The sequence below is a fragment of the Helianthus annuus genome, chromosome 8 (assembly GCF_002127325.2).
Source record: "Helianthus annuus cultivar XRQ/B chromosome 8, HanXRQr2.0-SUNRISE, whole genome shotgun sequence".
NCBI classification, from domain to species: domain Eukaryota; kingdom Viridiplantae; phylum Streptophyta; class Magnoliopsida; order Asterales; family Asteraceae; genus Helianthus; species Helianthus annuus.
In genome coordinates this window covers 88,297,776-88,311,037 of record NC_035440.2, presented here as the reverse complement: position 1 = coordinate 88,311,037, position 13,262 = coordinate 88,297,776, and the positions used below count along the sequence as shown (strand labels likewise).

Below are 13,262 nucleotides of genomic sequence, written 5' to 3'. Positions count from 1 at the left end.
GGATAAACCGGTACTAAAAGCTCTTGTGTCCTTGGACGACCTCGGTATCTTACCAACACTATACTAAGTCCACGATGGGTGCACTTGCCCATATGTGTGTTTAGTGTTAGTAAATATCGTGTTTTATAAATTTAAAACTTGGTCAAAAGTGTAAAAAGGGCTTAAAATATACATCAAAAATATATTACACTACACACGCATCAAGTTTTTGGCGCCGTTGCCGGGGACCCAAGGATTTTAAGAAAGTTAGGAATCAACGGCCTAATCATCTTTTTATTTTTCTTTTTAATTTTTAGGATTTTCTTAGTTTTTTAGCTTCTGCAGAGCTCAGCACGGGCCGTGCCTGGTCGGACACGGGCCGTGCCCAGCGTTGTTACTGGCAGTTTTAGTTTTCCAAGTTACAGAAGGCTGACCACGGGGCCGTGTCGGTGCAACACGGGGCCGTGTCCAACTCTCCAGTAACTGGGATCTGGAAAACAATCACTGTAACTCCTACCACGGGCCGTGTTCACTGAGCACGGGGCCGTGGTGAACCTTCTGACCAGCATTCTTTTCTGTTTTTATTGCAGGACTTGGAACCAGACGTCACCCCTACGTAGTGTATGAGCTCCAGTTCTAAGAAGGACATAAAAGAACCTCTAGAAGAACCCGAACGCTTTCTCAGAAAAAGACTAAAAGCCAAGAACCAAGAGAAAGTTTCGGGGAATCCACTTCCAATGGCGGACCAACGTACCCTCATGGATTATCTACGACCCACCGTAGGTAACCTAGGCGCCGCCATCAACGCACCGAATGTTGAAGCCAATAACTTCGAACTTCGGCCGCATTTGATACAAATGCTCCAAAACTCCGCAACCTTCCATGGGCTTGCGGACGAGGATCCCCATCTACATATTACTAATTTCTTAGAAATATGTGATACCTTTCGGATCAATGGAGCATCAAATGACGCCATCCGCCTTCGAATGTTTCCTTTCTCACTAAAAGACCGAGCAAAAGCTTGGCTCAACGCCCTCCTAGCTGGATCGGTAAACACATGAGATGAACTAGCCCAAAAATTTCTATATAAGTATTTCCCTCCCGCTAAAACGGCTAAATTAATGACTGAAATCAATACATATTCACAAGAGGATCGGGAATCCTTATATGAAACTTGGGAAAGGTTCAAGGAGCTATTGCGAAAGTGTCCACATCACGGCCTTGCGATATGGCAACAAGTATCCACTTTCTATAATGGGTTGTTGCCACACACAAGGCAGACACTTGATTCTAGCTCCGGGGGACTTTTAGGTAATCGCCGCCCGCATGAAATATATAACCAAATTGAGGAAATTGCTCAAACCAATTTTCAGTGGCACACTCCCTGAGGCAATAAATCTATTGCCCCGGGCGCCCATAAGGTTGATGAAAGCACTTCTTTACAAGCCCAAATCGAGGCTATTTCTTCAAAAATAAAAAAAATGGAAATGACAAAAACAGTCTCGGCTATGGCTTGTGAAGGGTGTGGTGGGCCACATGAAAATTGGAGTTGTATGAAAGAAACAGACGATCAACAAGAGTCGGAAAGCTAAATTGAAAATAGACCTAGGCCGTCGGGTCCTCCAACGGGCACTTACAACCAAGGATGGCGAAACCACCCTAACCTTGGTTGGAGAGAGCCCGACAATAGTAGTAACCAACAAACCCAACGAACAAACTTTCAACAACCAAGAAATGAGTCACAAAATTTCACTCAACAACAAGGTGGACGAGAAAGGCTTGAAGATACTGTATCTCGCCTCATCTCCGACACTGAAAAGAAAAACTCGGAAAGGTTTCTACAATTAGAATCAAATTTTAGAAACCAACAAGCTAGTATTCAAAACATAGAAAAACAATTAAATCAACTAGCTCAAAATTTTTCCGAGAGACCACAAGGTGCATTACCAAGCAATACCGAAACAAACCCGAAAGCGCAAGTTCATCTCATCACTTTACGAAACCGCACCGTGGGGCCTGCGGAAGCACCACCGCTGACAGAAGAGACTGTATCCCCCGCCTCTGTAGGAGAAGAACTCCCCTCCATCATCAGAGCCTACCAAGGCTCCTCAAGTTCCATACCCCGGTAGGTTAATTCGTCAAAAGACCAATGAGCAATTCGCAAAATTCAAAAGTCTATTAAAACAATTGCATGTCAATATTCCTTTTATTGATGTCCTAACCCAAATGCCCAAATACTCTAAGTTCATGAGGGACTTCCTCACTCATAAAAAGAAAATTGAAACCTTGCAATTAGTTAACTTAGGCGAAGAATGCTCTGCCCTCGTACTCAACAAACTTCCCCAAAAGAAAATCGATCCTGGAAGCTTCACGATTCCCTGCTCGATCGGGGACTCCCCCGTTCGTAATGCACTAGCCGACCTTGGGGCTAGCATTAACCTCATGCCTTCATCAATGTTTAAAAGACTCGGCCTAGGAACAACGAGTCCTACAAAAATGAGCATACAACTTGCTGATCGATCCGTCAAATTCCCGCAAGGTGTCATCGAAAACGTCCTAGTAAAGGTAAACAAATTTGTCTATCCGGCAGATTTTGTCATACTCGATATGGAAGAAGACACCGAAGTCCCCCTCATACTAGGGAGACCATTTCTCGCCACCGCACAAGCAGTGGTAGACATGAATGACGGGACGCTCACCCTAAGGTACGGAGATGATGAAGTAAAATTCGGGGTTGGGAAGAGAATAGAGGACGACGACCCGGTCAACTACATGAAGGTTATTGATTCGAGTTTGGATGCTGCTCTCCGACGGTGTAACATGGGATGCCAAACATCCCACTCAGAAAATATATAACCTCACATTGGGTCTAGCCAAGGACCCTTATAAACGTGGCGCACCACGGAGGCATTCCGCGGAACTATCCTTAGTTTAGTTTAATCTTTTAGTTTTAATTTGCAGGAATAAAACACACTCATGGTGGTAAAGGATGAAAAGGGGAACGAGAAACATGACCCCATGCACAAGAACAAGGCAACCCGACATCAATTTCTCCAATACAGAAGGTTCAACACGGGCCGTGTCCAACCAACACGGCCCCGTGCTGAACCCCCTGCAGAAAAACGCCCAGTTCAGGTAACTGGACACGGGCCGTGTTCACCAGACACGCCCCCGTGTCCAGGCTTCTGTTTCTTTTCTTTAATTTTCGTTACTGGCACCTGAACACGGGGCCGTGTCCGGTTCCCACGGGGCCGTGTCCAGACTGCCAGTAACATAAAATCTTTGCTTTTACACCATATTACACATCTAATCAACCTAAAAATTTATTTTTGGGACACATTGAGGACAATGTGTAATTTAAGTGTGGGAGGGATGCTAAAACCTGGAAATTTTGCAAGTCCTAAAAACAAGCCTTAGACAAAACTCTATTGGAACCGCTAATCACCCCAAATTTTTTCAAAAATTTTCAAATTTTTTTCTTTACTTGTCTAAAGTTTAAGTTGGGAATTCTAAGATTAATAAGTTTATATTTTTACAAGTTTACAACCAATAGCGTCATGATAAAAAGAACCAACATACAAAAATTACGAAACGGCATGACAAGCTTAGTTAAAATTTGATTATATATACTTGATCACATAGAAAAACCCATTCACACAAAAAGTGAGTTTTGAGCCTTTATTGAGCATACAAATACACATCTTTAGACTAAAATGCTCATTTTTCGTTTCTTGTGTGAATAGCCGCTTGGTTCTTACGACTCTAGAACTTGCCACGACGATGCATTCCCGGTCCTTACCAACTTAAACCCAAGTAAGTAAATGATGGAGGCATTAGGACTAACCCTTTTTCTTTCTACACCATTATTTTTCATTTTTTTTACCACCTACCCAAAATTCCCCTAGTTAACCCCTTTGAGCCTAAACCTTTCATTTCTTTACCCTAAAACCCTTTTACCCTTTTACCCTTTATTTTAGTAACAAGCTCGGTTTGCGTGAGACTAAAAAAAATGAAGTTAGAAATAAACAAACAAAGCTCTTAAAACAAAAGCTTGTTTGAAGAAATACTTCAAAAAAATAAAGTCACTAAAACAAAATGTTTTACGAAAACCGACGCTTTTTACGCTTCTCGCCCTTTTCTACTAACCACTAACCCACTCACCCACCTTTAGCCCAAGCCTTTACCCAAAAAGTCCTCTTGATATTTACAAAGGTAACAAGTTAAAAAGGAGGAGGATTGATTGCTTGGCAAGCTTATGGTAGGAATAAGTTCCATGCCGCTCTCGAGTGATTCACTAAAAATACACCTTCGGCCGAGTGTGAGTGATTTCTCCCGTGAGGTATGTGAACTTGTATATAAATGGGATTTTAAAAAGGCATGTTATGCCCAAATAAGTAATTTCTCCTATGAAACGTTCTAAATAAATCATAACGAATAGGATTGTAAATAAATAAAAATAAAACCCAAAAAGATCTTGGATTCCCAACACTCTATGACAAGCCAAAACCTTCTCTTCTACCCATTCCATTTGGGAGTGTAAGCCACATATTAAAGAGTTTTGCTTGAGGACAAGCAAAAGTTCAAGTGTGGGGGTATTTGATGTGTGTAAAATGTAACATATAAAATACATCAAATAAGGTATAAAACTAACCCTTTTTAAGTACTAATGTTGGAAAAAGAGTGCTTTTGTCTTCCTTTTGTATTTTCAGGATTAAATGAGCTCAAATTCACAAAAGAAGCAAAAAGACAGCTAAATCTAACATAAATACAAGAAAAGGAACATAAGTGGATTGCCCGACTCCTCAACAGCATCCTCCCAAGCAAAATAGAGAAGGCAGAAGACTGAACACGCCCCGTGCTCAGCCAGCACGGGGCCGTGCCCAAGAAGCAGCAGAAAAGACAAACCTATAGAAGCTTCTATTGCCCACCACGGAGCCGTGTCCAGCGAACACGGGGGCGTGGCGAAAGTACAGGAGGCGCATTAATTGTAATTGCGAATTATAATTAATGAAGAGAGAGAGTGTCAGACAAGCACGGGGGCGTGTCCAGCGGACACGGGGCCGTGCCCAGCCTTCTGTTCAGCCTATAAATAGGAGTGCTTGGTTTCATTGCAACTCATCCCTTGGCACACCACCTCTCTCACACTTCATCCACCACCCACCACCACCATAACACCATCATCCACCACCATCATCCATTGTCCATCATAGAGTGTGTGAGTCGTCTCGGGATCCAAGATTGATCATAAGAGTTCTTGACAATCAAGGCCATGTTTGCCTAAGTCTCTTACATCACTTGGTGAAGACAAGTGTTTAGTATAATACTTTTTATTTTTAATCTTTTGCACTTTTTATTTGGTTTTGTATTAATGACTTTAATAACTAGTTGCTTATGTTGAAGGTGATCTTTTCTTATCGTTTGTCCGTGGTGTCTTGGCATTATTTTACTGTCTATATAAAATAAAAGATTTTCACCATTCATATCTCCACGGTCTATATGGAGGTATGTTGGCTACCTGGTCGGGGGTTAAGGAAACGGTTTGGTAAGGGTCTTGCCCTTGTTCAGCGTTTAGAGGTCCTGCAAGGGACCTGGGTCAAATTTAGTAGGATCTCCTTCAATGCCCATAGGTATTTGATGGCGGGGATCCAAACTCTTTGACCCCCTCATAAGTTAACTACTATTAATACTATAACCCGGCTATTTAGGACTGTATCCCTGCTGACTCAGACTACTTAGTCGAGGTTAACGTCACCGCCAAATGCGGGGCCTACCATAATTTGCATTAATAACTTAATTCATTATCTTCCAATAATCCAACCCTTTAGGATTGTATCCTTGCTGACTCAAACTACTGGGTTGAGGGTAACGTCGCCTTCAAAAGAGGGGCCTACTACAATAACTAAGATAATCTCTTAAACAAGTGCAAAAGTGCAAAAGTGCAAAAATAATCAAAGGTTATACTAATACACGAGTCGGATCCAAGTGATTCATCTTGTCTATCTGTTTTTACTTTATTTTTATTTTTCAGCATTTAGTTAGTTTTTATTTTCTTAGTTTAAAAAACCTTTTCTAACTTTTTGATTTGATTAGACGTTGAGGATAAACCGGTACTAAAAGCTCTTATGTCCTTGGACGACCTCGGTATCTTACCAACACTATACTACGTCCACGATGGGTGCACTTGCCCATATGTGTGTTTAGTGTTAGTAAATATCGTGTTTTATAAATTTAAAACTTGGTTAAAAGTGTAAAAAGGGCTTAAAATATACATCAAAAATATATTACACTACACACGCAACACATACCTTGGCCTCATTCAACCATGAATAGCTTAGATCTGACCGATTTCCACATAAACAAACTAAGATTTGTAAGAATCTTAACACTTCATGGAAGGATTTCCAACTTTTCTTCAACATTTTACACTCAAAACCTTAAAAACCGATAGAAACGGAGCTCGAACCAACTAACTAATCATTCTAACGGTTAAAAGGTTCAAGATTCGGATACTATCTACAAGGTTCACCGATTTTGGGTTAAACATCAAACTACCGTTCCGAACAGTTCACCGGCCGGACTTGGGTGATTCCTGTCCGAACCGGTGAAGCAAGTAACAGAGATGAAGGAATTAAGGACGCCTAGGTTGGCACCAACAGAGATGAAGGAATTAAGGACGCATTCCAGGAGCAGCCCCTATTGCAAGAGCACCATATAGGTTGGCACCAACAGAGATGAAGGAATTAAGGACGCAGCTAGATGATTTGCTAGCCAAAGGTTTTATTAGACCTAGTTCGTCTCCTTGGGGAGCGCCAATTTTGTTCGTCAAGAAGAAGGATGGATCAATGCGTCTATGCATTGATTACCGTGAGCTTAATAAGGTTACTATCAAGAATAGGTATCCTTTGCCCAGGATCGACGATCTATTCGATCAATTGCAAGGGGCAAGCTACTTCTCTAAGATTGATTTGAGGTCAGGCTATCATCAATTGAAGGTTAAAGATGAAGATGTACACAAGACTGCGTTTAGGACTCGCTATGGTCATTACGAGTTCCTAGTGATGCCTTTTGGGCTCACTAATGCACCTGCCGCATTCATGGATCTCATGAATCGCGTCTGCAAGCCTTACTTGGACAAATTTGTCATCGTCTTCATCGATGACATCCTCATTTACTCGAAAAGTCAAGCTAACCATGAGAAGCATCTTCGTTGCATTTTGAAACTGCTCCAGCAAGAGAAGCTCTATGCCAAATTCTCAAAGTGTGAATTCTGGCTTCGTGAAGTCCAATTCCTTGGACATGTGGTCAGTGAGCATGGTATCCAAGTGGATCCCGCTAAGGTTGAAGCTGTTATGAATTGGCAAGAGCCAAAGACGCCTACAGAGATTCGTAGCTTCCCAGGTTTAGTTGGGTACTATAGGCGATTTATAGAAAATTTTTCAAGGATTGCTGCGCCCTTAACTTCGTTAACACGTAAGAATATTAAGTTTGACTGGGGGCTAAGCAGCAAGAATCCTTCGATATTTTGAAGCAGAAGTTGAGCAACGCTCCAGTACTGACATTACCTGAAGGAATTGAAGAGTTTGTAGTTTACTGTGATGCATCACACACCGGGATGGGTTGTGTGTTAATGCAAAAAGGCAAGGTCATTGCCTACGCTTCAAGACAGTTAAAAGTGCACGAGAAGAATTACACCACTCATGATTTGGAGTTGGGTGCCGCTGTATTTGCACTAAAACTGTGGAGGCACTACTTGTATGGAACCAAGTGTGTGATCTATTATGATCACAAGAGCCTTCAGCATCTGTTCAATCAGAAGGATTTGAACATGAGGCAGCGACGCTGGATGGAAACTCTGAATGACTATGATTGTGAAATAAGATACCATCCAGGTAAGGCCAATGTAGTCGCAGATGCCTTGAGCAGAAAAGAAAGAGTGAAGCCAATCAAAATCAATGCCAAGAGCATTGAAATCAAGAATAGTCTGAATGAAAGGTTGTTAGCTGCACAGAAGGAAGCTGTGTTAGAAGCTAACTATCCTAATGAAAAGCTAGGAGTAACTGAAGAACAGTTATCTTATGGCAAGGACGGAATCCTGAGATTAGATGGAAGAATATGGGTTCCTATTTATGGAGGACTTCGAGACGTTATCCTTCAGGAAGCCCACAGTTCCAGATATTCCGTTCATCCTGGAGCGGATAAGATGTACCAGGATGTAAAGGCAAATTATTGGTGGATAGGCTTGAAGAAGTCTATAGCTACCCATGTGGCTAAATGTCTGACATGTGCTCAAGTCAAGGCTGAGCATCAGAAGCCGTCAGGTCTGCTACAACAGCCTGAAATTCCCATTTGGAAATGGGAAATGGTGATGATGGATTTCATCACCATGTTGCCTAAGACGCAGAAGGGAAATGATACTATATGGGTCATAGTTGACAGACTGACTAAGTCAGCACATTTCCTACCCATTAAGGAAACTTACAGTTCGGACATGTTGGCCCAACTGTATGTTGATAAAATCGTATCCCTGCATGGGGTACCAGTGTCTATTATCTCTGATAAGGATACTAGATACACTTCGCATTTTTGGAAGAGTTTCCAACAGTCTCTGGGGACGCAATTGAACTTTAGTACGGCATACCATCCTCAGACGGATGGGCAAAGTGAGCGTACCATTCAAACCCTGGAAGACATGCTGCGTGCATGTGTGATTGATTTAGGAGGTAGCTGGGATAGGCACCTACCTTTAGTCGAGTTCTCCTATAACAATAGTTATCATACCAGCATTCAGGCTGCGCCTTTTGAGGCACTATATGGTAGAAAATGCAGAACACCCATTTGTTAGGCAGAAGTAGGAGACACTCAATTGTCAGGTCCCGATCTAGTCTTTGAAACGACGGACAAGATTGTCCAAATTCGTGACCGCCTGAAAGCTGCCCGAGATAGGCAGAAGAGCTATGCTGATAAAAGGCAAAAACCTCTCAAGTTCGAGGTTGGTGATAAAGTTCTGCTTAAGGTATCACCTTGGAAGGGGGTGGTGCGATTTGGTAAGAAAGGTAAGTTAAGCCCGAGGTATATAGGACCGTTCGAGGTCATCGAATGTGTAGGATCAGTGGCCTATAAGTTAAACTTACCTGAAGAGCTCAGTGGTATTCACAATGTGTTCCACATCTGCAATCTGAAGAAATGTATAGCTGATGAATCACTAGTCATACCACACACAGATGTGCATATAGACGAGAGCTTGAAATTTGTGGAAAAACCTGTGTCGATTGAGGATCGACAGGTAAAGAAGCTTCGAAGGAAGTATGTGCCTATTGTCAAGGTCAAATGGGATGGCCGTAGAGGTCCCGATTATACGTGGGAGTTAGAATCCACAATGAAAGAAAGATACCCTCAATTATTTCAATAAACCTCGAGGTCGAGATTTCTTTTAAGGGGGTGAGGATGTAACACCTCGGAAATTCATGCCCAATAAAATAAAGACACGTGTCATGTGGGACTAACGTGTCAGGAATCCGGATCAAATAAAAAGATGTATGGTAGGATTTTTAAAAGGGCGTCATGTTATTAAAAATACCTCTGAACGACCCAAATTATAAATCCCAAGATCCTTAAATCGTTTGATAAACATCTTATATATTAACCGGTTTGTTGATGCAGTCATCTGTCGTCTTCGTCTTATGTCGAGTCTGGGTTGCGTTGCGGATTTGATCATGCATTATGTCATCATCTTTGATGATGACATCATAACGGTGACATCATCTTGTGCAACATCACGAAATTGAATGTACACAAAAGACAAAAATTAGTTTGGTCCAATTAGAACTAACCGTTTGAATGTCCAATAGTTTGAAAGAAGATGTTGACCGTTTGAGTGGTAGTCGTCTTTTGAAATTGTTGACCGTTTGAAGGCTTTCGTTTGAGAGTGTGTGTCCGTTTGAGCATGTTCAAACGGTCAGGTTCTTGTACTATATATAGGTGTCAAACGGATTCATTTGTAACGGTTAGGCAAAGTGATACCGAAGTGCTGCCGGTATTTCCTCTCATTGTAAACACTGTTATTTGAATATACAAGAGGTTTAAAGTGTATTTCTAGCTGTTTTTCACATCCGTTTCTTTGTTTCCGCCTCTGAAACGGACTAGAGCTCTTCCGAACGACCAATTCAGGTCGAAATCGATCCTACAATTGGTATCAGAGCCCAGGAGGAAGAGATTTCGCAAAAACAGCTCATTTTCATCACTTTTTCTGTTTCTACACCATTCTTTCTAAAAAATTAAAATTTTTCACGGATAAAATCGGCTCAAATTCACACATCTTGTGCGTAATCATGTATTAACAAATCCTGGAAAGTTTTAGACCGTAATTCGACTTAAAACTGATAGAAAACTGTCTGACCGTTTGAAAGTGTTCGATAAATTGCTGATGTCATAGTTCATTCCGTTTGAAATTTGAACCATTCTGTTTGAAATGCACTTGACCGTTTGATAATTGCGCATGACCGTTTGAAAACATGGCTTCCGTTTGAACCAATCGTTTGAAATTGGGCATGTCCGTTTGAAAGTATTATTTAAAGGTGACATGATCATTTGAAACACGACAAACCGCTTGAAATCAACACACCGCTTGAAAGTGCATTGATATTATCATTTCATTTTAGGAGTTTCCATGTCTCGTAAATTGGAAGTCAGATTGCATGTGAATATATCAGTTTAAACAATTTGCATGTGATTATCGGCTTTGTCAGATACTATAGAAATTGTCCAAAGGTGGTCGGTTACTTATATCACGGTCCTATCAAAGTTGTTGAATAAATGAATGTGAGGCCCAATCAGATTGTCGATTTATTAATTGAATTGTCAGATATGTTTTATCGGCCACTATTGATTAAAAGGTCCAATCAAAAGGTGACTTAGTAGTTTTATAAGACCTATAGCCGATCCATGTGACATATTTGACTAAAGAAGTTGTCGGCCATTTTAGACAGTACATGTGATTGTCATAAGTATGAAGGAGAGGTCCAATCAAAAGGATTTTAAGTGCTGAGTTTTGGTCCAATGAGAATGAATTAAAAATGTTGTTGATTTAGTGAAACTGGTGGTCAAATGAGAGTTTTATTGTGAATTGGTTTGTCGGTTATCAGTATAAAAAGTCCACCACACAGCCTAATCAATGTAAATGGTTTTCTGAGATTTCTGAAAAGATAATATTAGTCGTTATCAGCAAATCAACATTTTTTAAAAAAAAAGGCAAAAGATTTGGCCCTATCATCTAAGTTGTCGGCTGTACCATTATCAAGCCCACGTCATATTCATCGGCCCAAATTCTCGGCCCAAGTCAAATTCACTGGTTGTACTTAGTCAAGCCCACGTCATATTCAATTGATTGTTGATCGTCAGTTGGCATGTGATAGAGATTTGTATTGTGTGTCAAAGTCAATACATCAGTTTGTCAAAGGTCCAGATCACACGGTTTGGAATTCAAAATTTTCAAAGGTCTATCACGTTGTCCGAAAGTCCATCAGTTCGCACGTACTGAGTCTGATTGTTTGAATTTGATCCGGGTCATAGCAGTTCTCACAGTTTGCCAATTTAAATCTCAGTCCGCACAGAATATTCATCAGTTCGAGTGATTCAGTTCGCACAGAGTATCAGTTTGTTTCAGTTACTTTAATAAGTGTTTTAAACTGATTGTGTTTTGTTTGTTTGTGTTACGTCAGGTAATTCAAGATCGTCAGGTGATACAAGTGTGAAACATGGATTCTGAGTTTTACAACGCGTTTGCTACAACCCCTGCTAGTCCGTCTGACATTACAAAGACCATGACAATGGAGAATGAAACCGGAACAATGCAAAAAACCCCGAAACTTATGGGAATTGAAGATTATCATGGATGGAAGAAACATTTCGAGAATTGGGTGCAGGCGAATCATCTAAAAGCTTGGGAGAGCATCGAAACTGAATATGTTAGACCACAAAACGCTATGAGAGTTGATAAAATCATTTCTGAATTCAGTGAACAAGAGAGGGAAAGTTACAAAGCAGAAAAAATGATGATCAATTTGCTACAACAAGCTGCTAAGGAGGATATATTTGTATTGCTTCAACATGATGAAAACGCTTATTCTATCTGGGAAGCTCTTAAAAAGAAGTTTGAGGGAAGTACTGAAATGCTACAAAGTAAAGCAGCTTTGTTGAAAAAGGAATTTGAACTTTTTACGTGCATGCCTGGTGAAACAACGAAGACTCTTATTGAGAGATACTGTCATCTTGTTCGCACCATGTCACAGTTAAAGATTACAAAAACTCCAGCTGAATGGGTTAAAAAGCTTGCTGATGCGTTACCGCAAAAGGAATGGGGCACATATCTAATGATATTGAAGAATTCTGGACAGTTTAGCAGGCTCTCTATTGCACAGTTTATCGAGAAGCTGGAGGCACAGGATTTGGAGCAGCAGAAAATTGCTAGAATGAACAGTTCTACTCATCAACAAGATATTAAATTGTATTATAAAGGAAATGTTCAAACTGCTGAAGCAAGTCCAAAGATACAAACTGCATTTAGTGCTGGAAGTCAACCTACACCAAGCAGTCAAGGATCAGTCAACTCTAGTGGTTTTTCAACGGTGAATCCTCCAAGTGTTCAAAGTGCATCTGCGGGAAATGGACATTCAATTCAGTGCAATGTAGCTCTACATCTTCAAAATGGTCAAAATTATTCTGAAGAAGTTGTAAAGCATCATATGGGATTATTGGTCACTGCATTAGAGTCTTATGAAGGGTTGATTGTCGGAAGAATTGGCAATCCGATGCTCACAAAGGAAGATTATGACCAAATTGATGCAGAAGAGCTAGAACTGATGGATATTAAATGGGCTTTAGCGAGCGTTTTGAGGAGAGCTGAAAAGTTTAGATTGATTACAGGGAGAACTGATTTCTTGGATGCAAACCTTTCTAATCTTGGATTTGATAAATCTAAAGTTGTTTGTTTTCGTTGCAGGGAGAAAGGTCACTTCAAAAGGGAATGCAAGAATCAGGAGCCGAGAGGAGCAAAAGAGTCTTCTGGAAAAGATGATTACTATAGGAAAACCATTTATCAGCAAATCACTCATCAACCGCATCAACAAAAAGAACCTCAAACGGCACATGGAAGAATGATCGAGGATGCAAACAGGAAAGCTTATTATGGCATCATTGATCAAGACGATGAGAAAATGGCTGAAGGTTTTAGCTGGGACAAGTTTATTCCAGCTGATTCAAATGTTAAAGCGTTCATTGCACATATT

At 40.8% G+C, this 13,262-nt stretch overlaps 1 non-coding gene across 1 annotated transcript; it reads right to left on the bottom strand.

The window, feature by feature from the left end:
* Positions 1–1,094: 1,094 nt before the first annotated feature.
* Positions 1,095–1,201, bottom strand: LOC118481512. Its single transcript, XR_004865721.1, has one exon. It is a non-coding gene; the product is annotated as a small nucleolar RNA R71 (small nucleolar RNA).
* Positions 1,202–13,262: the final 12,061 nt, after the last annotated feature.